Raw genomic sequence first — 25,303 nt, forward strand, 5'->3', positions numbered from 1 at the left:
CAATTTCCGAACTCAAAGTCACGCAAGGTTGTATGAGTGCTACTTCAAAGGTAAGGTACAAAATGGCGTGCATTTCCTCCTAGGTAAGTCACAGTGAACACTGTGCCTCAATGATTCCAAAGGTTACCATCTCACACTATTTATCTGGTCTGAAGGCCACGCTTTATCGGCCTGTAAACATGTAAGCGACTGGCTGATGGGGTAGGGCCGACCGGCTGAATTATGGGGGAGGGAATGGGGTAGACGGGGCAGGAGGTGACTGGATTGCAGCTGACTACAGAGACAGAAGGAGACACACCTGAGAGGATCTAACACAGCCAGAGGAGCCTTCTAGCACCACAGGTGAGTCCAACCTGGTTCAACCGAACGCTATGACTAGAGATTGATAGACCGTTGGTACTTCAAATACGTAATAGGAGCACTTGTTGGATAAATGTATACTTACTTGTTGAATTATTGCTTATTTAACTCAAGCAACTCATAAGCAATCACAGCCAGCCAATCATGTGTAGTTGGGAAATACTGTGTAGGGGTTGGGAAAAAGGCCAGCTTTTCATAAATCATCAGATTTTGATCCCGATCTTTATAATATCAATAACATGGTGTATTACTCTTCTATACATACATATTGATCAGTGGAAGGGAAAACTGTACTGGTCTATAATTACACTGAATAATATTATCGAACTAGGAATAAGCCTTTATTGATGTTGACTTTCTCAGAGTGTTCTACAACACACACATGACATTTGACTTGTCCCGTGAGCCGAATACAACGGTGTGAACTCGACCGTGAAATGCTTGCTTTACGAGCCCTTCCCAAAAATTATAACAATACCATATTGAGTACGTTTTACATTGAGTAAAAGCAGAAGCATTCTTGTCTAATATGAAAGCCTTTTAGAGGGTGATTGTAGGGGGCGTCAAGGTTAATGAATTAAGCGGACAATTAGGCAATAAATAACTTTTCTATATGCTAAAGTATGTCACCCATGCATTGAAAAATCACACACAGAATACTGAAACACATACAGTACCAGTCAAAAGTTTGGATACACCAACTGATTTCAGGGTTTTTCTTTATTTTTACTATTTTCTACATTGTAGAATAATAGTGAAGACATCAAAACGATGATATAACACACATGGAATCATGTAGTAACCAAAAAAAGTGTTAAACAAATCAAAATATGTTTTCTATTTGAGATTCTTCAAAGTAGCCACCCTTGGCCTTGATGACAGCTTTGCACACTCTTGGCGTTCTCTCAACCAGCTTCATGAGGTAGTCACCTGGAATGCATTTCAATTAACAGGTGTGCCTTGTTAAAAGTTCATCTGTGGAATTTCTTTCCTTCTTAATGCGTTTGAGCCAATCGGTTGTGTTGTGACAAGGTACGGGTGGTATACAGAAGATAGCCCTATTTGGTAAAAGACCAAGTTCATATTATGGCAAGAACAGCTCAAATAAGCAAAGAGAAATGACAGTCCATCATTACTTTAAGACACAAAGTTCAGTCAATCCATAAAATGTCAAGAACTTTGAAAGTTTCTTCAAGTGCAGTCGCAAAAACCATAAAGCTCTATGATGAAACTAGCTCCCATGAGGACCACGACAGGAAAGGAAGACCCAGAGTTACGTCTGCTGCAGAGGATAAGTTCATTAGAGTTTACTGCAGCCCAAATAAATGCTTCACAGAGTTCAAGTAACAGACACATCTCAACATTAACTGTTCAGAGGAGACTGTGTGAATCAGGCCTTCATGGTCGAATTGCTGGAAAGAAACCACTACTAAAGGACACCAATTAGAAGAGACTTGCTTGAGCCAAGAAACATGAGCAATGGACATTAGACCGGTGGAAATCTGTCCTTTGGTTTGATAAGTCCAAATTTGAGATTTTTGGATGCAGAGTAGGTGAACGGATGATCTCCGCATGTGTGGTTCCCACCGTGAAGCATGGAGAAGGAGGAGTAGGTGTGTCTAAACCTTTTGACTGGTACTGTATGTCTACACACACGCAAATACACTCTCACATCTTTCACAGCTCGTACTTACACACACGTGAGACTAGCCGAACAAAATTGACTCAGGGACGTTTTAATCTCACAATCCATGCAATTAATGATTAAAGGCATAGAGATTTAGATCAAAAGAACAGAGTACTGATTATGTGTGTGTGTGTGTGTGTGTGTGTGTGTGTGTGTGTGTGTGTGTGTGTGTGTGTGTGTGTGTGTGTGTGTGTGTGTGTGTGTGTGTGTGTGTGTGCGTGTGCGTGTGTGCGTGTGCATGCATAAATCAATATCTCTACTACCGTCTCTAGGAATTAGTCAGATATATGAAGATTAAGAACCCGCTAAAGCAATTTGTTTGGACATCTTGTGTTCCTTTTCCTGTCAACGGACTTTCATAAAAACTGGATAAAACCATTAAAAACCATTCCCCAGATTTATTAAAAACAGATTATTGAAATGTAATCTGTCTGAATCCATAACCACATGAGACAATGGGTTTCAGAACTAACAGAATGCCTGTTAGTAGTGCTACTGAGATAAATGATTTGCTAACTAGACAAACTAAAATATGTTACATTTTAACCACTTTTGCCCTGTCAGCAACGCCGGTGTCAAACCAAAAACAGATTTTCTAAGCATACCTTACTACAGTGAATGACTAGGGATCCAACAAATGTTATTGTAGACACGGATACAGCTTTTGTATATCTCTTACTCATTTCCTTCATCCTAACAGACACTCACACAGACCAGCCACCATGTCCGCCGCTGGAGGTACGTTTTACACTGCTGAATTTCAATTATCGGTCATCGACACAAATAGCTAGGTCTAAAGTTTTGACTCACTATGTTATATTATAGTTCATGGTGATTGACCATAATACATTTAATTTGTCCTATATATATATATATATTTATTTAAAAAATGGAGATCATGCCCATAGGTGTCCCCTCTAGTCCCAGTTTTCTCTGATACCATGGTTTTATCAGGCAAGAGCCACAACCTGTGGCCTGATCATGTTTCATGTACATCATTAGCCAGTCAGGTAACGGGCAGAAAGCCTCAGGGAATCATGTGCTAGCTCGTTGTTCTAGCTACATAGTAAACGTTGATTTGCTATGCTATAGCTATCGAGACCGACACAAGCTAGCTAGCTTCGCAGTGCACTGTGAGACATACAGTACAAATCCCAAAGCACCTTCACGTAGTCAAACAAACCACTCAGTCACCACTACTTCCCGTTGACTGAGTGAGACACAACATATTAGCCTGCTCCTTATCTATGTGTAACAGTATAACTTTAGTCCATCCCCTAGCCCCGACCCGGGGACCCTCTGCACACATCAACAACAGTCACTCACGAAGCATCGTTACCCATCGCTCCACAAAGGCCGCGGCTCTTGCAGAGCAAGGGGAACCACTACTTCAAGGTCTCAGAGCAAGTGACGTCACTGATTGAAAGGCTATTAGCGCGCATCACCGCTAACTAGCTAGCCATTTCACATCCGTTACATATGGAGCGGTCAAACAAAGCAGGTACCATGGATCGTCAAAACAAATTGGCATGACCTGCTCTGGGAGATTTACATTGACTTTCTGTGGGTCAGGTTGACTTTTGAGTCAGTCATGTATTATTAGAAACCGGGACATTCGAACCCTGGATGCTGATTGGCTGAAAACCATGCTACTGTATATTAGATAATATGGTGTATGTTTGTTTATGTACATTGCATGGGGATCATCAAACTGCATGGCATTTGAAATTGGGCCACAGAAAATCCACAACCGTAAACATAGACAGGAGCCTCCTGCGTAGGCAGCCATTGACGCTTACCCAGATCCATGTAGGTAGAGGATCAGAGGGGACCATTTTACTTCTTTATGAGTCTACCCCTCTCATGGGACAACAGTATGTTTCTTTGTCTACTCTATTTCTGTCACTCCTCTGAGTGCACCGGCCTGTAGAGTGTGTATATCCTCTTGGAACATACCTCATTTGTTCTCTGCTCTCTCCTCAGCTCCTGAGTACGACCCTGATGCAGAATTTGTGTACGGTAAGAGACAACAAAATGGTATTGCAGGAAAGGATTATCAGATAGACAGTAATTTGGTAATTTGATAACGCCTAATGGCAAGGAGAGAATGAGTGAGCTAGAGAGCGAGAGAGAGAGAGAGAGAGAGAGAGAGAGAGAGAGAGAGAGAGACAGACAGACAGAGAGACACAGAGAGACAGAGAGACAGAGAGAGAGAGAGAGAGAGAGAGAGAGGGAAAGAGAGAGCTGTTGCCACAAGAAAAGGGCAACCAGTGAAGAACAAACACCATTGTAAATACAACCCATATTTATTTTGATTTCTTTTCCCTTTTGTACTTTAACTATCTGCACATAATATCACCTTTGTTTGGAACTTTTTGTGAGTGTAATGTTTATTGTAAAAAAACGTTTGTTTCTTATCTATTTCACTTGCTTTGGCAATGTAAACACATGTTTCCCATGCCAATAAAGCTCTTAAATTGAATTTAAATGAAATTGAGAGAGAGAGAGACAGAGACAGTGACAAGAACAGAGAGAGAGAGAGAGAGAGAGAGAGAGAGAGAGAGAGAGAGAGAGAGAGAGAGACAGAGACAGAGACAGTGACAATAACAGACAGAGAGAGAGAGAGAGAGATAGAGAGAGATAGAGAGAGAGACACACACAGACATACAGATGGATAGAGATGTTGCCATGAGTGAGCTTATGATGAGTGTGTCCTCTGTGTTGTAGACTACCAGACTCTTCGTATTGGAGGTCTGACCTTCGTTGCAGTCATCATGATCCTGTCTGTTCTCCTGCTGGCCAGTGAGTCCCCAGACCAGACTGTGTGTGCATGTGTGTGTGTGTGTGTGTGTGTGTGTGTGTGTGTGTGTGTGTGTGTGTGTGTGTGTGTGTGTGTGCGTGCGTGCGTGCGTGCGTGCGTGCGTGCGTGCGTGCGTGCGTGCGTGTGCACTCTCTCCAACCTGACTGACATCTAACAACCCCATTTTAAACCAATTTAATGATAGTGTTCTCTATTGCCTTGCTGTCTGTTAGGGACATGGGGAGTGCTGTAATAGACTGTATCATCAGTACTCACTGATTGTCTTTCTCTCTCATCCCCTAGGCAACAAAATCCGCCAATGTGGAAAGCCCAGGGTGAGTGTCCTGATATCAGACAATGGAATACAAAGATGAGATACAGGCTACATCTTGAATGAGAGGCAGTCCACATCCCTCCGTCATTGGTCAAGAAAGTAAAATGTAGTGTTGTTGATACCACAGTGACCCATTGAGCAAGTTGCTCTCAGGGAAAGCAGTTGTGAAGCAGTATTTAAGTGACATCTGCTGGTCGTTTCGAGACATAGAGTAATGGGTCTGGAAGACTTACTTGACTGAAGCACTCCTATAAGGAGCATAGGCCGTTGATGAATGCCATCCATCTCACTCGGTTTGGGCCAAGTTTTTCCAGGTCACACCAGTTGTGGCAGCTCTCAATCATTTCTGCCTGAACGTCTATCTTCCAAGTGTTTCTTGGGTCCTGGAAGAATGTGAGATTATTCATGAATGAGGAATGTACATGATGTATATATTACTATACGTAATAGTATGAGTCATTTAGGCTTTCATTCACACCAAAATCCATTGGTTAAATTCTTGACTATGTTACATCTATCTACTACACCTGAAGGGAGGAATATAAATGGCATTGTAACGTTCACTATCTTACAAGTCACTATTTTTACAAGAGAACATTCTGTGAATTCTATTGTTAATGTCCTGCCCTTCTGCTATGTGTGTTCCAGCAAAGAAAGATTGAAGAGGTTCACCTACCGTAGGACGGCTGGGCACTTGTATGTTGTTGACTGTAGTGTGAGACTGCGTTCCTTTTGTATTGATAAACTGTAGACCCACTGTAGCTGTCCTGTGTTGATTACAAAGTAAGTTGAAAATTAACCTGTGTAAATTTGACAAAATGTTATACTGGGTTGCAGATAGCCTATTAGTTACCAAAAGGTCACTCGTTTGAATCCCAGACGTGACAAATCTGTCCATGTGCTCTTGAGCAAGGCACTTAACCCTAATGGCTTCGGTATGTCGCTCTGGATAAGAGCATCTGCTAAAAATGTAAATTAGTCAGTGAGATCATGTAATTCTGTGGTATTAGGCCTTTACTGGCCAAGTAGTGCTGTAGCCTCTATGTTAGCAGAAGCCTACAATGAACCACTGCCAAGAGGTCTAGATATTAATGGCTCAGGAAGTTAAGTACCCAGTAACCGTAAATGTGATGGTTCAAACCCTGCTGTCCGCTCTCAATCATTTCAGTAGTGAATTAATACCGTATGTGGCCACGAGATGGAAGCAAAACATTATTTGTCCATGACCATAGACTTGTCTTATGCTATGAGCAAACCTGAAAAACATCCAAGGGTGTATTCATTAGTTGGATTCCGTTGCAAAATGTTTTGTCTGTTTAATCCAAAAGCTGTCGAGTTCCGTTTGGTTCTTCAATGGAAATTGTAGTTCAGTCAAGTCCCTCTTTAAAAAAAAATATGCGGGTGGAAGAAGTTGGATTGAACCCCGCAGACATCATTCCACTTTGGAGCATGGAAGAATTGTTAAATTATACATGTGCAGCTTGTGCCAAACACTTAGCAGACTATTCAGATTGGAATGGCAATGATTGGAAACTATACATTTAAAATGAACTACAACTTTCGTTTTTAAGAACTCGGCAGCTTTTACGAAACGTTGAAGAGCGTTCGGATCAAACGGTTTCTGTTGTAAAACGTTTTGCAACAGGCAAAACGTTTTGCAACGGGAACCCAACGAATGAATACACCGACATTTTAATAGACTAGTAGGCTTAGTCTACTCACCTCTCTCTTTGTCCCTTTTGTGCAGCTCCTGCAGGACCTCCTCTAGGTCAAAGGGCTCAGCAGTGTCATTCTGTAAACACCGTCCTCACCCCCACAACAGCTACACTGTATTAGGGTGTGAATACACACACATACACACATACACAGAGACTAATGTACCTATCATCGTCCTGTTGTGATCATCATCTTTCTCACTCTTTTCCATTTCCTTGATCACCATCTCTCTCTCTCACACACACGCACGTGCATGCACGCAGGCAGAAACACACTCACACACCTACCTGTAGGCTAAATGGGTGAATATCCTATGGACATTTAACAAAACAGCCAAGATTTTTGGCTTATAGTTCTCTGAACTATCAAAAATCATCCTACCTTTAATGTGTTATCCTTTCCATGAATTCCCATGATCTTACAACATTGTCCCAGGAAAGGCCTAGATAGGGACTACCTCTACCGATATTTAATTTGACCTATTTTATAGTCACATAATTATCAGCCTAAGCTAAAAGAATGGATGTTATTGTACAGTTTTCAATGTAACTGACCGTAGGCCATGCCTAGGCTGTAGACGAGGCCTAGGCGACGTGAAACGTGTTGCACCCAATGACTGTATACAGTATATGACTGTATGCGCCACACGCTGTTGTTTTTACTGAGATATTGAACTCGTTTTGAAGTGCATCATCTCGCTATAGACTACAGGCAGTGTTGGATGATTATATCGTGCTGACGATGACAAAGTGCATTAATCATGGCGCCAGGGCCGCGCTTGACTAATTATCCCAGAATAAATAAGTTGTTACAGCCAGGGACGGTAGCTGTCAGTGGAAAGTCCACAACACCACGACGACGGACATCTTCCTTCCTGAAACAAGGTTATTTAGCCTAGACAACTGCATAATATATTCCCCCATCTCAATCGTTGTTTCAGACTTCTAGAACAACAAAGAGGAAGAGGCAGTGAGTCGAAAGCACCGTCTCTGCTTTAGTTTTCGAAATGATTGGGAGGAGCTGTATTTTACATATTAATTTATTCGGAGCACATTTCCATTTGTTGGCGTTGTCAATTCTTGCTAATTCTTTTCAAAATACACTATATATACAAAAGTATGTGGAAACCTCTTCAAAATAGTGGATTTGGCAAATTTACCCACACCCGTTGCTGACAGGTGTATAAAATCGAGCACACCGCCATGCAATCTCCATAGACAAACATTGGCAGTAGAATGGCCTTCCTGAAGAGTTCAGTGACTTTCAACATGGCCGCATTATAGGATGGCACCTTTCCAACAAGTCAGTTCATCAAATGTATGCGCTGCTAGAGCTACCCGGTCATCTGTAAGTGCTATTATTCTGAAGTTGAAACATCTAAGAGCAACAATGACTCAGCCTCGAAGTGTTAGGCAACACAATCTCACAGAACGAGAACATCTGTCCTCGGTTTCAACACTCACTACCGAGTTCCAAACTGCCTCTGGAAGCAACGTCAGCACAATAACTATTTGTAGGGAGCTTCATGAAATGGGTTTGATTGGCCGAGCAGCCGCACACAAGCCTAAGATCACCATGCGCCAGCTGGAGGGGTGTAAAGCTTGCCGCCATTGGATTCTGGACGAGTAGAAACGCGTTCTCTGGAGTGATGAATCACGCTTCCCCATCTGGCAGTCCGACGGACAAATTTGTGTTTGGTGGATGCCAGGAAAACGCTACCTGACCGAATGCATAGTACCAAATGTAAAGTTTGGTGTAGGCGGAATAATGGTGTGGGGCTGTTTTGCATGGTTCGGGCTAGGCCCCTTAGTTCCAGTGAAGGGAAATCTTAATGCTACAGCATACAATGACATTCTAAACGATTCTGTGCTTCCAACTTTGTGGCAACAGTTTGGGGAAGGCCCTTTCCTGCACAGAGCCCTGACCACAACCCCATCGAACACATTTGGGATAAATTGGAACTCAGACTGTGAGCCAGGCCTAATTGCCCAACATCATTGCCCAACCTCACTAATGCTCTTGTGGCTGAATGGAAGCAAGTCCCCTCAGCAATGTTCCAACATCTAGTGGAAAGCCTTCCCAGAAGAGTGGAGGCTGTTATAGCAGCAAAGGGGGGACCAACTCCATATTAATGCCCATGATTTTGGAATGAGATGTTTGACAAGCAGGTGTCCACATACTTCTGTTCATGTAGTGTACTGACTTTTATGTTCACTAGCTAGACAGGCAAACACTACGAAGTACTAAACAGAAAACAAATCAAAACTCGTGTACAATCCAGGTACCATCTATGCTGATCACGTCTGCCAATCACATTCTCCGTACCTAAGGCACTAAACACAGCTGGTGACAGCTTGAGAGAGATCTCAGCCTGGCAAACTGCTATGGGTAAAGTATTTTTTTATATTTGTAATCTATTTAGTAATAGAAACATACTCCCAACTTGACTTAAAACGCACAACCTTAGCAACGTAGATAGCTAGCTACAAGAAGTAGACCTGTTACTAGCTAGCAGGAGCAGATGGCTTTATAACTAGCATTTCATTCCGGGACAGGGAGCTTTAGCTATCGTTGTTCCAAGTAATAATTTAAGACTTCAAAAATCTATAGAACAAGTATTGTAAACCTAATACAATCATCAAGGCAGGACTCCCTCATTTCATTCATACTGACGAATAAGAAATGCCACATTGTCCCTGTCAATAGGCATAGTTGGAGTAGGATGCGGAGCACCATGCCTATATCGTTTTCCTTGCAGACTGGTTCATTGGCTTTGTCGGTGACAATCATACCCATAACATGATGCTGCCACCACAATACTTGAAAATACAGAGGATCAACAACATTGCTTTCCCTCCAAAGTACTGTTCTGTATGACAAAGTGAAAAGAAGGAAGCTTGTGTTAAACAAAATCCACTCCAAATCATCGATTCTGTTTTCAACAAGGCCGTTAGGTAATACTGCAAGACAGCACGGCAAATAAATGAACTTTTTGGCCTACATTAAAAACTACAGGCTTGGGTCAAATACAACACAACACAGAGTAAAATCCTCTGTATTAACAAGTATTGTGGTAGCAGAATCATGTTATTGGTAAGGTTGTCACTGACATGGACTAGGGAGTTTCACTGGATCAAAATTAATATGAAAAGAGCAGGGCCCAGTTAGAGGAAGTTAGAGGAAAACCCACCTGAGTCTTTTGGTCCAGTCTCAGTCATGACTTAAATCTGCTTAAAAAAATATATTTTTGCATATGCCCCCATGTCTTTTTGCATATGGTTTTTGTTTCTTTTTTCAAAATACTTGCTGGATTATCTGATTTCCATGTGGTCTTGGGTGATGACAAGAACACAACACTCAACCCGACAATGGATAAATCTAACAAATCGGGTACTGCACCACCACCCACCATAGCATTGTGAAATATGGTCTCTGATTTTACACTAGCAGATATATGGGGCGTACATAACCCACAGCTGAAGAATATACTTTTTACTTCGCTAGACTGATCATTTTCAAGGATAGATTACATATCACTTTCATCACAGTTAGTGCATCTAGTTCAGAAGGTGAAAATTGTACATATGTCTATGTCTGATCATAACGCAAATGTATGCAAATTGCCTATAACCAATGCTCCAAATCGTGCCACAAGGTGGAGATTTAATCACACACACTGATTTACATGATTTTATCCTCCGCAACAAAGAGTCTGTGAATGACAAGATATTCCTGTGGGATGCCATTCAAGGGTTCATTATAAACAATACAATAGAGTTTGCCTCTGGTTTGAACAAGTCTCAACTAAAAGAAATAGCCCAACTGGAGTCCACTCTATCATTACTAACACATCAACAGCAGAACAGTTTCTCAGCAGAGAAAGAGAGAGAATTATTCATCATAATATCTGAGTTAAATTCCTCACTCAGATTAAGCGCAGAATATCTCATTCATAGAGTCAGACAAACTGATTATCTGGACAGTAATACACCTAGCTTCCTCTTAGCTAGTAAATTACGCAATAAGGATAGGCCCTCTATGGAAAGACGAGACTCTCACAAACACAATGGTGTTTTTTGCTTCCTGATCTGGACACTTCTGTCTGTAGCATCCAAACCTTTTGGGCTACACACTAATATAACCCCTCTGTGCAAATGTGAGACTCTCACAAACATGTAAATGTCAGTGGTTTTGCTCTAGAACGCCCACAGGCCTCACAAGACTCGTCTCAAGGTCCCCTGGTACCAGTTGAAAAAACTGAATGGAAGTACTGTATACAGTGCATATCGGAAAGTATTCAGACCCCTTTTTTTGTTTTCCACATTTTGATACGTTACAGCCTTGTTCTAAAATTGATTTAATTATTTCTTCCCCTCATAAATCTACACATAATACCCCGTCATCCTTGAGATGTTTCGACAACTTGATTGGAGTACATCTGTGGTAAATTCAATTGACTGGACATGATTTTCAAAGGCACACAACTGTCTATATTAGGTCTCACAGTTGACGGTGCATGTTTAATGCCAAAAATATGGGTTTTGCATGTATTTAAATACATGCAAAATCAGTGCAAGTTTAGTGCCAAAAATATGGTGTTTAAATACATGTAAAAAAATATATATTTATCTCAGATATAGGAGAAACACTTCAGAACAAACTTATTTTTGTTATTTTTTGGGACTATCTGTTGTTCCATGTAGTGAATCTGTAATTCAAGGCATTTGTATGGGCTAGTAGCAGTAAGGCCCACCAAAAAACAGAGCACAAAAGATGTTGATATAATTTTTTGATACTTTAAGGGGGCTTAAAATTCAAAATCAAATAGCTAAATGATCCTTGGTATGACTGTCGTGGAAATTCACCACTATGGACTCAAACTCAATGTGCATGAATCAATCTTTATTATCACAGCCGGAGAGGTTCACAAACTCAATCCAAACTTGATGTATACTCTGAAAAGGGCGTTCCCTTTCGGTCCTTATAAACTGTTACACAAACAAGTCACATGAGCATGATTTACATGATTAATTATTAACTTTGCTCCTGCGTGTGGGGCGGCAGGTGGTTAGAGCGTTGGACTAGTAACCGAAAGGCTGCTAGAGCAAATCCCCGAGCTGACAAGGTAAAAATCTGTCGTTCTGCCCCTGAACAACGCAGTTTACACACTGTTCCTAGGCCGTCATTAAAAATAAGAATTTGTTCTTAACTGACTTCCCTAGTTAAATAAAGGTTTAAAAAAATGAGGCTTCTACTCTCAAATCCTAAAACTGAGATGTTCCAATTGGTTTGAGGAGGAGGTCACATCTCTTCCGACAACAACATTTTCCCTCACATTCCCTCCTTTTATCACTCTGTGATAATTATTGTTACATTTTAAGGTTAGCATTATCTTATGGATTAAACTATCAAAGGATGTTCTATACTTCTATCAAAGTAAGCAAAATCAACACATAAAACCAGACCCTTTATCCTTTCAAACCCTTCACTCTGGGTTGTACAATCTAAAATACACACAGATACACAAGGGATCTGTAGAACCAGAGGTAAATAAATCTCTCAAGGTTTAACCATTGTTTCCATAGCTCTTAGCACAATCGGGTTTCATTGACCTGTTCTGTACTAACTGTTCCTGGAACATAAACTAGTCAAAATATAAAACCTGTTGTTTAACAAATCTGCTAGTGCCTTCAAAAAGTTGGTGTTGACTCATCAGCTCAATATTCAGTCCTAAAACATTTAATTGGATCTACTCCAATTCTGGACAGTGTTTCACACAATGGAAAGAGATTTTTTGTTGTTGTTGATGACATTAACTTACCATTTAATTCACTGGTGTTATTGAAACTATCGAATTAAGAAATAATAATTGGAAATTGTCAAAAACGTATCTTATTCAATGATTCATACCTGTGTCCCTTACAGCCTGAGTTCAGCGAGTATCACTCACTTTCACCAGCAGCCAATCTGTTGGTCCACCGGAAGCTTATCTTTAACCCAAACACCAGATGGCAGCCTCTAATTTAATATCAGACCCAGGGCTCAATTCCTCTGTTTACTTCTTCAAATTACTAAGATATTGCATTATTACAGTGCTATCTGAAAGCCACTTTTCCGGATTGACTGACCTTCATGTGTTAAACGCATTAAGAAGTGAAGACATTCGACAAATTAACTTTTAACAAGGCACACCTGTTAAATTGAAATGCATTCCAGGTGACTACCTCATGAATCTGGTTGAGAGAATGCCAAGAGTGTGCAAAGCTGTCATCAAGGCAAAGGGTGGCTCCTTTGAGGAACCCTTGAATGAGTAGGTGTGTCAAAGCTTCTGACTGATACTGTATATAAAATGACGGTTGTTGATGTGTATGGCTGCATTTCAGATACATTTTGTGCATTTGAATGCTGCAGTAATAGGACTTAGGCCTAGGGTTTGAGCGAGTGAGAGAGAACATAATTTTGATTGCAAGCCCTGATCCCATTGACTCGACTGCCCCCGCATAGAGAGAAAAATAACCGTTAATTTTCAGCCACTCACAAGGCTCATTTGAATTTCCTGATGCATCAGGAAAATTCTCCGCCACAAAAGTGTGATCAAATTAATATCCGACATCTGTATATGTTCCTCTTCATCACAGACAGACAGCGGCTTGCGTTTTCACATGAGGCTGTTTACATATTAGATAGAAGCATGCCATTGGCTGCCTTCATGACAAGGGATATGTTCTGATTGGTTCCATGTTAAGCAGTTCTGCAAATTTGCCTGAGCAGACAGTGTTGAAATTTACTTTTTCTTTTTTTTTAATTGCAAGAATTGAAGGTGCCAACAAATTTCATAGTCATCATAAGAATGTTTTACTGTCATATACAAAAAATCAGCTCCTCCCTCAACAGGGATAGATCAACTTTTTCTGCGTCGGCCCACCACCTAGAAGGGAATATTAGGCCTATATACCTCGCTCAATAAGGTGCATGAATTGAGGAGTAAACAGTGATGTGAAGAGGAAATTCAGCAACTCTTGGAGGACAGCGTAAGCTGATAAGAGCTTCAGTAAAACAAATGTGTTTCGGCCTTGTCGGAGTTATAGGTGCAAAAAGGAATTAAAACATTGTGATTGTTAAATTATTAGCCATTTTTTCTCAATAACCAGTCCAAACACATTTTTTGTTGAATTTCCATTGTGATTGGTCCCTGATTGGTCTCTGAACCTGTAGTTGGCCTTTCGAAATATATAAAGTGTCCTTAATTATTCCACCACAGGAGGTTGGTGGCACCTTAATTGGGGAGGACGGGCTTGTGATAATGACTGGAGCAGAATAGTGGAATGGTATCCAATACATCAAACACATGGTTTCCATGTGCTCCATTACAGCCGTTATTATGAGCCTCTTCCCCCTAAGCAGCCTCCTGTGTTTTCCACCTATAACTCCGACAAGGCCGAAACTCATTTGTTTTACTGAAGCACCTTTATCAATTTTCACTGTCCTCCAAGAGTTGCTGAATTTCCTGTTAGCTGGCCTATTATAGAACCACAAACACCAAAAAGTTTCAGCGTGTGAAAACAACATCAATCTCCCACCAAGGCAACTTGCTGGATCAGCATGGTGAATACTGTACATGGGCTGCTTTGACAGGTGGGCTCTCCCTCCCACACCTGCCTTGTTTTGCACGAAGACTTCACTTAAGTTAAGCATGAGAGGCCATTTATCAGACTGTTCCCTGTCCTGATAATATCTTTAGTACTGTGCGTGTGCTCACGGACCTGAAAACACAATGGACAGGTGCTGGGGTATGTGAGAGGGCAGGTCAGTTATTGTGTCCACAGGTAAGGTAGGTAGCCTAATTGCCAGCCTCTGTGTGTACTGCATATGTCAGATTATGACAATGTCAACAAGTCTGCAGTTGAATTGGTTATAGCGCAAAACCGGTTATAGCGCAAAGCATTGGGGTGAAACTGAGGTAGAACAACAATATCGGAACAGCTAAATCAAATGTCAAACGTTGAACTGTCAAAAAGGCTCTAATCTAATTTACAGATCTGAAGAATCAGCAGGAAGATCTTTCAAAAATTGGACGTCTGTCCATTACCTGAGGATGCCGGGAAACGCCTTCAAAACCGGCCACTAGGGGCAACAGTGAGCTCTATTACCATCTTATACTTGGCAAAAAAAGAAACGTCCTCTCACTGTCAACTGCGTTTATTTTCAGCAAACTTAACATGTGTAAATATGTGTATGAACATAACAAGATTCAACAACGACAGAAATTTAATAATGTGTCCCTGAACAAAATGGCGGTCAAAATCAAAAGTAACAGTCAGTATCTGGTGTGGCCACCAGCTGCATTAAGTACTGCAGTGCATCTCCTCATGGACTGCACCAGATTGGTCAGATCTTGCTGTGAGATGTTACCCCACTCTTCCACCAAGGCACCTGCAAGTTCCCGGACATTTCTGGGGGGAATGGCCCTAGCCCTCACCCTCCGATCCAACAGGTCCCAGACGTGCTCAATGGGATTGAGATTCGGGCTCTACATTGGCCATGGGAGAACACTGACATTCCTGTCTTGCAGGAAATCATGCACAGAACGAGCAGTATGGCTGGTGGCATTGTCATGCTGGAGGGTCATGTCAGGATGAGCCTGCAGGAAGGGTACCACATGATGGAGGAGGATGTAACGCACAGCGTTGAGATTGCCTGCAATGACAACAAGCTCAGTCCGAAGATGCTGTGACACACCGCCCAAGACCATGACGGACCCTCCACCTCCAAATCGATCCCGCTCCAAAGTACAGGCCTCGGTGTAACGCTCATTCCTTCGACGATAAACGCGAATCCGACCATCACCCCTGGTGAGTCAAAACCGTGATTCGTCAGTGAAGAGCACTTTTTGCGAGTCCTGTCTGGTCCAGCGACGGTGGGTTTATGCCCATAGGCGACGTTGTTGCCTGTGATGTCTGGTGAGGACCTGCCTTACAACAGGCCTACAAGCCCTCAGTCTAGCCTCTCTCAGGCTATTGCGGACAGTATGAGCACTGATGGAGGGATTGTGCGTTCCTGGTGTAACTCGGGCAGTTGTTGTTGCCATCCCTGTACCTGTCCCGCAGGTGTGATGTTCGGATGTACCGATCCTGTGCAGGGGTTGTTATATGTGGTCTGCCACTACGAGGACGATCAGCTGTCCGTTCTGTCTCCCTGTAGCGCTGTCTTAGGCATCTCACAGTATGGACATTGCAATTTATTGCCCTGGCCACATCTGCAGTCCTCATGCCTCCTTGCAGCATGCCTAAGGCACGTTCACGCAGATGAGCAGGGACCCTGGGCATCTTTCTTTTGGTGGTTTTCAGAGTCAGTAGAAAGGCCTCTTTAGTGTCCTAAGTTTTCATAACTGTGACCTTAATTGCCTACCATCTGTAAGCTGTTAGTATCTTAATGACCGTTCCACAGGCGCATGTTCATTAATTGTTCATGGTTCATTGAACAAGCATGGGAAATAGAGTTTAAATCCTTAACAATGAAGATCTGTGAAAATATTTGGATTTTTCTGAATTATCTTTGAAAGACATGGTCCTGAAAAAGGGACGTTTATTTTTTTGAGTTTATAGGCTTGGGTTCTGCTAGGTCGTTGTGGATGGGGGTGGTGAATGGACGTATTCTCATGACACTGTTAATCCCATGACTCTGGATTAGAAAATGTCATGTTCAATCCCTAGTCGTGGACCCATTTTTTTTAAAATATATATATTTAACCATTCGGAACTTAACCATTCGGAATGAGTGCCTACACTTAATGTTGTAACCCTATCCCAAACCTTAACCCTTACCTTTACCATTTTGAATGAGTGCCTTAACCTAACCCTTAACTTTGAAATTTGATTTTTGGAGAAATGGAACAATACAGAGCAGCACAAGGAACGCAATAAAAACACTTTGAAATGTGACGTTTGGAGCAACTTAGAAATTTGCAGTGAGACTGTGAGAGCTCGTTAGAATCGGAACATGCAGAGATAAGGAGTGTGTTGTTTCCACTATTTAATGCCAGTTAAACGCTCAGGGCAATGCTTGTTTAACCTGTCAAGGTGATGAAGCTCCTTATTTACTGTGTGTGAGTGTCGGTGTGGCGGGGGGAGTGTGAAGCGTGGGAAAGTGATAAGATCTGAGCATGGGGGTCAAGATGGAAAGTCTTCTCTCAGCAATGCTCTGCGTGCTCACGCTCACACACACACACACACACACACACACACACACACACACACACACACACACACACACACACACACACACACACACACACACACACACACACACACACACACATACACACACACACACACGGATAAAGAGAGGGGTAGGAAAACTGACACAGTAGCCCCAAATATTTACAACACGGCTTCCATTCAGGGCCTTTAAGCCCAAACCCCTTTTCCCTCACTCATTCTGTCCTGATATGAACAGATCTGAAGGATCTGAAAGGACAGAATACCTATAGGTGTAAGCAATATGGCAGGACCCAAATACCCTTGTGAAAGGCTAGTTAGTTCAGGTCATCCCATAGTGTTTCCCCGTCCAGTCTTTTCAGATCTGATGACATAGAACGATAGTTGCTGGGTATGTAACTCCAGTTCTATGAGTGGAGCGGAGCCCCATAGGGGGCGCTCCTTTTGGTTTACCCCGCTGCCTTGGCAGCCAGTTGCCAATTGCCTATGGGGCTCCACTCCACTGATAGAACTGGAGTTACATACCCAGCAACTATCGTTCTATATTGTAGAGAGGAGCCCCATAGGGGGGCTTCGCTCCTATTGGTTTTAGGGCGAGAAAATTAGAAAAAAAGGTCAGGCCCAGCTGTGTCTGTGACCAAGTATGACAGAGTGTAGACCAAAGGACTAACTACTGTGTCCTCAGTCAACTCAACACCTGTTCAAAGACTGGTGGGCAAGAGAAATCATGTTCTGAACTGAACTCAGACAGTAATCACTTCCACACATATGTCCTGAAGTGTGGGGGACATACACTACATGGCCAAAAGTACAGTATGTGTCTCATTCCAAAATCATTGGCATATGGAGTTGGTCCCCCTTTTGCTGCTACTGTATAACAGCCTCCACTCTTCTAGGAAGGCTTTCCAGGAGATGTTGGAACATGCTGCGGGGACTTGCTTCTATTCAGCCACAAGAGCATTAGTGAGGTCAGGCACTGATGTTGGGCGATTAGGCCTGGCTCACAGTCGGCGTTCCAATTCATCCCAAAGATGTTTGATACGGATGAGGTCAGGGCTCTGTGCAGGCCAGTCAAGTTCTTCCACACCGATCTCGGCAAAACATTTCTGTATGGCCTCGCTTTGTGCATCCCCGGGGGCGCTGTCATGCTGAAATAGGAAGCTCTTAATAATCTTAAACATGAACGCCGGATTAGGACCGCCACACCGCCCTGCCCAGATCGTCATCAATGGCGAGATATTCAAGTCACGTCGAATGCTTGGCAGAGGTCACGACAAGTGACAATGCTGTCTTTAAAAATAGGATCCTCAAAGAAATCTGGACCACAACGCCAGGGTGTGAAAAGCAGGAAATCTCATCCCTCCCTTGGTGGTTTACGTAAGCCACTGTGGTCCTGTTGTCTGACCACACCAACACATTGCATCCTCTGAGCATGGGTGCGAAGTGCAGTAGCACCAATAGAACCATTTCCAGCTCCAGGAGGTTGAGGTGACACTCTGTTGTAGGCCACACACCCCCCACTGCCAGAGCTTGACACTACCCACCCCATTCCATCAGAGATGCATCTGTAAAGACTGGGATGTGCGAGGACACTCTGCCCATGGGAACACAAAACGTCAGAACATGTGGGTCTCTCCAATGATTCCGCTCTACACAGAAACGCCAGAGGGACCACTGTGTGGGCCGCTGACATGAGACCCAGAAGAGACATGACAGAGTGCATCATTACCGTGCACATTGGATGTAACCGGTTGAGGGTTGACAAGACTTCTGTGGATCCAAAAGCCATGTTGTCATAGTCGCGGTGTCTAGCTGTAGACCCAGGTATACAATCCGCTGACTCGGCCAAGGCGCGCTCTTTTTCCATTTCACTGCAAATCCAAGACGTGTGAGGTGAATCACCAGTCGGGCCATGTGTGTGATCGCCAGTTCTGCTGACGGTGCGAGAACCAGCAGGTCATCCAAGTATGCCAGAATCCTGACTCCCTGCTGACGCAGCGGCTTCAATGCAGCCTCCGCACATTTGTGAAAGGTTCGGGGACCTAAGGCGTACACAAACGGCATTCGTGTGTACTCGTACGCAGCTCCTTGAAAATCAAAACGCAGAAACTTCCTGTGACACGGAAGCAGCTGCACATGAACGTACAGGTCCCTCAGGTCGATGCTCGTGCATAAGTCGTTCTTATGGATATATTCCAACAGACAATTTGTCATGAGCAGTTTGGCTACAGACTTGTTTAAAGTCTGCAAATCCAGAATCGGCCTCACGCCCCCATCTTCTTTGGTACGAGAAAGTAAGGCGAGTAAAGCCTACTTCACGAGAAGTTCTGCAATCTCTTTGTTTAGAGCTTCGACCTTCTCCACAACCCCCATAAAGGGTGGAGGGGGGCAGTGAAATTGAATGGCGTAACTCCGCCTTAACGTCTGGTCTAACCAGGTGGGCAGAGTACAGCTTTGACGACATTCCCAATAATGCTCTGATAGCGGGAAGCTCATAGCCAATGAGCATTCAGTAGGAAATGTCTGTAGTCCTCCATGGCCCCCTCCGCCGCTGGCCGCCGCCCCTTGGGTGGCTCCGGTGCAGGAGCGGAGGTGTTCTCCGGTGGTCCCCTGTCGGCGGGCACGACGACGTCCCGACGCTCCGAGTCGTGGCCCGAGAAGAAGCGGAAGCATGGGGGGCCCGAGTCGCAGTGCGGGGATGCCGCTCTTTTTAGAGGAAGGGTGCCTTAATAGCTCTCTTCCCTCTGACTTATTAAAGCACTCCATGGCCTCCACGACGGCGACTCTAAAGAGGCTGTTGTCAGAGATGGGAGCATTCAGAAGGGGCGTTTTATCAGCTTCTTTGATGGCTGTCAGAGAAAGCCGAAGCTGCCTCTGTGGGGGCGGAGCTCCACAACTTAGAACTGGTAGTTCTTCGGGTATGGGGTTATGGGCCGATATTGAACTGGGTCATTGTGTTTTGTGACCTGGCATGAAGATGAGGCTGTGTCCATGTCCAGATGTGACCAATGATGACCATCACAATTTGCTTAGATCAGATTTGCTTAGATCAGATCCACTGATATATCACCACTAGGTGTCACCATATTTCTCTGATCCATTTCTCTAACGGGGCCGTTATAGAGGTACACATCTTCCTGTCCATATTTTCTCTATCTTTATCAGAGAGTATATGTAGAATTCCCATATCTTAGACACATTTGAGGATTCTAATAGATATGTTGTGAAGTGTATTTCTAGGATGTCATTCATTGCAGTCTGATGCACTGGACTGGATCCATATTGGACCTACAGAGATTGGCTTAAATGGCGGCCATATTGCATGGGGTTTGGACAGTACCTGAACATTGTGTTTCTGTCTGTGAGCTGTTGTTAGCCTCATTTGCATCAGTCGCCATCTCTTTTTCCTGCTTCCTTTTTCAATCTCAGCATCTCAACCCCCCCTAACCCCCCGTCTCCCTTTCCTCCTTCCTTCTTTCCCTCTGTCTCATGCAGAGATTCTCTAATGTATACGTACATGCAGAAAAATAAGGGAGGGAGAAGAGAGAGCGAGAGAGAAATTAAGAGAGAGAGATGCGCGTCATACAGGACGAGGTAGCCCCCCCTTCCTCAATACCCCTCCTCTTGTTATCCTCCCTGGCTCATTTGAATATATTAACACCCCCTGACTTCTCGCTTAAGCAACCTCACCACCACACCCCTCACATTGGGCTGTAGGGACTGAGAGGTACCAGAAATATTCTCCGCTCCTCTGTGTTCCTGCATACACACACACACTGCATACACAGTGCTGTGTATCTAAAAACACTTGGTTAAATGCATACACGCGGGTGCCTTCCTTGAACGTGTTGCGGCAAAGAGACGCCGTTCTGAGATTCATATTAGCCTAATGCAGATGAATCTAATCCAGTACACGGCACAACGGCAAGGCGTTCCACTCACTGGAGCATGGAGAGATCTGCGGCAGGCAGTCTGGCAGAAACACTGACTGGGGGAGCTGAGCTGGAGCCTGGCTGGAGCTGGGAGGTGGTAGAGCTGGGGAAGTCCACTAGGCATTCCTACTACCTGTTCACACTAGTCAACATTTTCGTTATTGTATCATTGTAGAGTCCAAATGGACAATCATGTTAATGAAAGTTGTCCCTCCACAACACAACACCTTCCCCCGACTCCCTGGACCCCCATCCCAACCCTCAGGCCTAACTGACCCAGTGGACCAGTGATGTGGTATGTTCCCCTCCACCTATCCCCCTTCCCCCCCAGCGGTGACCTTGCATACTCCACGGGGGCTGGGGCTGTGCATTAATACCAGATACATTAGCACTAATATGATCCTAGCATGTAGTCATGGCCTGAGGGGCCCTCTGATTGGCTGAGTTTTAGCATTAGCATTAACATTCACATTAACCCACTCATCTCTCTCTCTCTCTCTCTCTCTCTCTCTCTCTCTCTCTCTCTCTCTCTCTCTCTCTCTCCACAGCCTCTCTTTCCCTCACATTCTCTCTTTCTCTCACAGCCTCTCTTTCTCTCAGAGCCACCCTTTCTCTCACAGCCTCTCTTTCCCTCACAGCCTCTCTTTCTCTCACAGCCTCTCTTTCTCTCACAGCCTCTCTTTCCCTCACATTCTCTCTTTCTCTCACAGCCTCTCTTTCTCTCAGAGCCACCCTTTCTCTCACGGCCTCTCTTTCTCTCACGACCTCTCTTCCTCTCACAAGCTCTCTTTTTCCTCTCTTTCAGACATATTTCTCTCTTTCTTTCTATCTTTCTACCAGCTTCTCCTTAACTCCTCCCTAACTTGGGCTCACGAGTGGCGCAGCAGTCTAAGGCACTGCATCTCAGCGCCAGTAGGTGTCACTACAGACACCCTGGTTCAAATCCAGGCTGTATCACAACCGGCCGTGATTGGGAGTCCCATAGGGGATCACACAATTGGTCCAGCGTCGTCCGGGTTTGGCCGGCGTAGGTCGTCATTGTAAATAAGAATTTGTTCTTAACTGACTTGCCTAGTTAAGTAAAGGTTCAATCATTTTTTTTTTTAACTCTCTCTCAGCTGCTCTCTCTATCCTTGTTTTCCTTTTACCCTCTTTCTCTCTGCCTCCCTTTCTCTTTTCCTCACTCAACCTGTGTATCTCCAGGCAACAAATGAAGAGGGAGAAAGAGGGGATGCAGATGAATCATGTGGTGCGCCGTGGACGGCTTGACTCTTGTCCAAAGCGATATCTGTTGCTGGCTGGGAGCTTGCCATTTTACTGGATTGTCACATCACATGATGATCACCACTTGAAGTACACTATAACCTGCTTTGTGCTGTCAGAAAGGGTCAGATCAGACCTAAGTAGAGAGGATTGCAGCCTTTCCGTGTGGTAACATAGCCTATATGTCGCTCACTGCCCACAGCAGGTTGGCTCTTTCTGTGAATGGAGCTGGATTTGGCTATTGTGAAGTCCATGACTACTGTGGGTTGATGGGTAGATACAACTGGTTCTAGAAGTGAGTCAGTGAAGTTGTAATAGGCCGGTTGAGAGGTGAGGGAAGGAGACAGACTTCAGTCCCCTGTGCTAGTCAGATGATTTGAAACCCAAACAGTACATTTTCACTGGGTTACATTTCTCCAAGCCCACTCATGCATTTGATTTTGTAGTATTTACTTGACCATGGACACATAGGGTGTGTGTGTGTGTGTGTGTGTGTGTGTGTGTGTGTGTGTGTGTGTGTGTGTGTGTGTGTGTGTGTGTGTGTGTGTGTGTGTGTGTGTGTGTGTGTGTGTGTGTGTGTGTGTGTGTGTGCTCTCACTTATCTGTACGTGGGAGTAGTTAGGTGGCAAACAGTGTCTCTCTCTCTCTCTCCACTTGTTACATAATGGAGAGAGGAGGCACAGTTGCTAGTTTGCTACACTACAGGAGATGTTCTGTGGAAGCGAGAGACCACAGCTAGTGTAAAATCACATTTAGTTCAATCTAACAACTGTCCTTTCATATTTCTCCCACTTAGTCAAGCATACATTTAGATTGACGAAGAGCCTAGTTACTCTTCTGTGACTGTTGTGGCGATGGCCACTGCAAAAGCGTTCACCTCCATTGCTGCAAACCCTTGTCTCAAATAGTGATGAAGCTGAAGTCTCTGGGTCTGATCCATGCTGACCTGAAGACAGAAAACATTTTCAAGATGACACTTACAGTGCATTCGGAAATTATTCAGACCCCTTGACTTTTTCCACATTTTGTTACGTTACAGCCATATTCTAAAATGTATTAAATATTTTCTTCCCCTCATCAATCTACACACAATACCCCATAATGAAAATGAAAAAAACGTTTTATAGACATTTTAGCAAATGTATAAAAAAAAACTTAAACATCACATTTACAGAAGTTTTCAGACCCTTTACTCAGTACTTTGTTGAAGCACCTTTAGCAGCGATTACAGCATTGAGTCTTCTTGGGTATGATGCTAAGCTTGGCACACCTGTATTTGGGGAGTTTCTCCCATTCTTCGATGTAGATCCTCTCAAGCTCTGTCAGGTTGGATGGGGAGTGTTGCTGCAGAGATATTTTCAGGTCTCTCCAGTGATGTTCGACCAGGTTCAAGTCTGGGCTCTGGCTGGGCCACTCAAGGACATTCAGAAACTTGTCACGAAGCCACTCCTGCGTTGTGTTGGCTGTGTGTTCAGGGTCATTGTCCTGTTGGAAGGTGAACCTTCGCCCCAGTCTGAGGTCCTGAGCGCTCTGGAACAGGTTTTCATCAAGGATACTTTCATCTTTCCCTCAATCCTGACTAGCCTCCCAGTCCCTGCAGCTGAAAAACATCCCCACAGCATGATGCTGCCACCACCATGCTTCACCGTAGGGATGGTACCAGGTTTCCTCCAGACGTGACGCTTGGCATTCAGGCCAAAGATGTCAATCATGGTTTCATCAGGTGAGAAAATCTTGTTTCTCATGGTCTGAGAGTCTTTATAGGTGCCTTTTGGCAAACTCCAAGAAGACTTTCACAGCAAATCAAATCAAATGGTATTTGTCACATTAGTCGAATAAAACAGGTGGAGACCTTACAGTAAAATGCTTACTTACAAGCCCTTAACCAACAACACAGTTTTAAGGAAGATAAGTGTTAAGTAAAAAATAGATAAGTAAAAAATGTAAATAACAAATAATTAAAGAGCAGCAGTAAAATAACAGTAGTGAGGCTATATACAGGGGTTACCGGTACAGAGTCAATGTGGAGGCTATATACAGGGGTTACCGGTACAGAGTCAATGTGGAGGCTATATACAGGGGTTACCGGTACAGAGTCAATGTGCGGGGGCACCGTTTAGTCAAGCTAATTCTGGTCAAATGTACACTACGGGTCAAAAGTTTTAGAACACATACTCACAACTCCTCCATGCTTTACGGTGGGAAATACACATGCGGAGACCATCACTTCACCCACACCGCGTCTCACAAAGACACAACGGTTGGAACCAAACATCTCCAATTTGGAGTTTGCTCGTGTTTCTTGGCCCAAGCAATTCTCTTCTTATTATTGGTGTCCTTTAGTAATGGTTTCTTTGCGGCAATTTGACTAGGAAGGCCTGATTCACACAGTCTCCTCTGAACAGTTGATGTTGAGATGTGTCTGTTACTTGAACGCTGTGAAGCATTTATTTGGGCTGCAATTTCTGAGGCTGGTAACTCTAATGAACGTATCCTCTGCAGCAGAGGTAACTCTGGGTCTTCCTTTCCTGTGGCGGTCCTCATGAGAGACAGTTTCATCATAGTGCTTGATGGTTTTTGCGACTGCACTTAAAGAAACTTTCAAAGTTCTTGAAATTTTCCTTATTGACTGACCTTCATGTCTTAAAGTAATGATGTATTGTTGTTTCTCTTTGCTTATTTGAGCTGTTCTTTGCATTATATGGACTTGGTATTTTACCAGATAGGGCTATCTTCTGTATACCACCCCTACCTTGTCACAACACAACTGATTGGCTCAAATGCATTAAGAAGGAAAGACATTCCACAAATTAACATTCAACAAGGCGCTGTTCTCAAATTCTCAAATATAAAATATATTTTGATTTGTTTAACACTGTTTTGTTTACTACATGATTCCATATGTGTTATTTCATAGCTCACTACTATCCTACAATGTAAAACATAGTAAAAATAAAGAAAAACCCTTGAATGAGTAGGTGTTCTAAAACTTTT

General features: G+C 43.5%; 1 pseudogene across 1 annotated transcript; it reads left to right on the forward strand.

The window, feature by feature from the left end:
* Positions 1-32: 32 nt before the first annotated feature.
* On the forward strand, positions 33-5,938 carry LOC120018668 (annotated as a pseudogene). The gene is made up of 7 exons (XR_005472240.1): positions 33-50; positions 281-342; positions 2,748-2,785; positions 4,031-4,066; positions 4,775-4,849; positions 5,151-5,182; positions 5,830-5,938. The product of XR_005472240.1 is annotated as a sodium/potassium-transporting ATPase subunit gamma-like (transcript).
* Positions 5,939-25,303: the final 19,365 nt, after the last annotated feature.

This window comes from Salvelinus namaycush, chromosome 23 (assembly GCF_016432855.1).
Source record: "Salvelinus namaycush isolate Seneca chromosome 23, SaNama_1.0, whole genome shotgun sequence".
Taxonomy (NCBI): domain Eukaryota; kingdom Metazoa; phylum Chordata; class Actinopteri; order Salmoniformes; family Salmonidae; genus Salvelinus; species Salvelinus namaycush.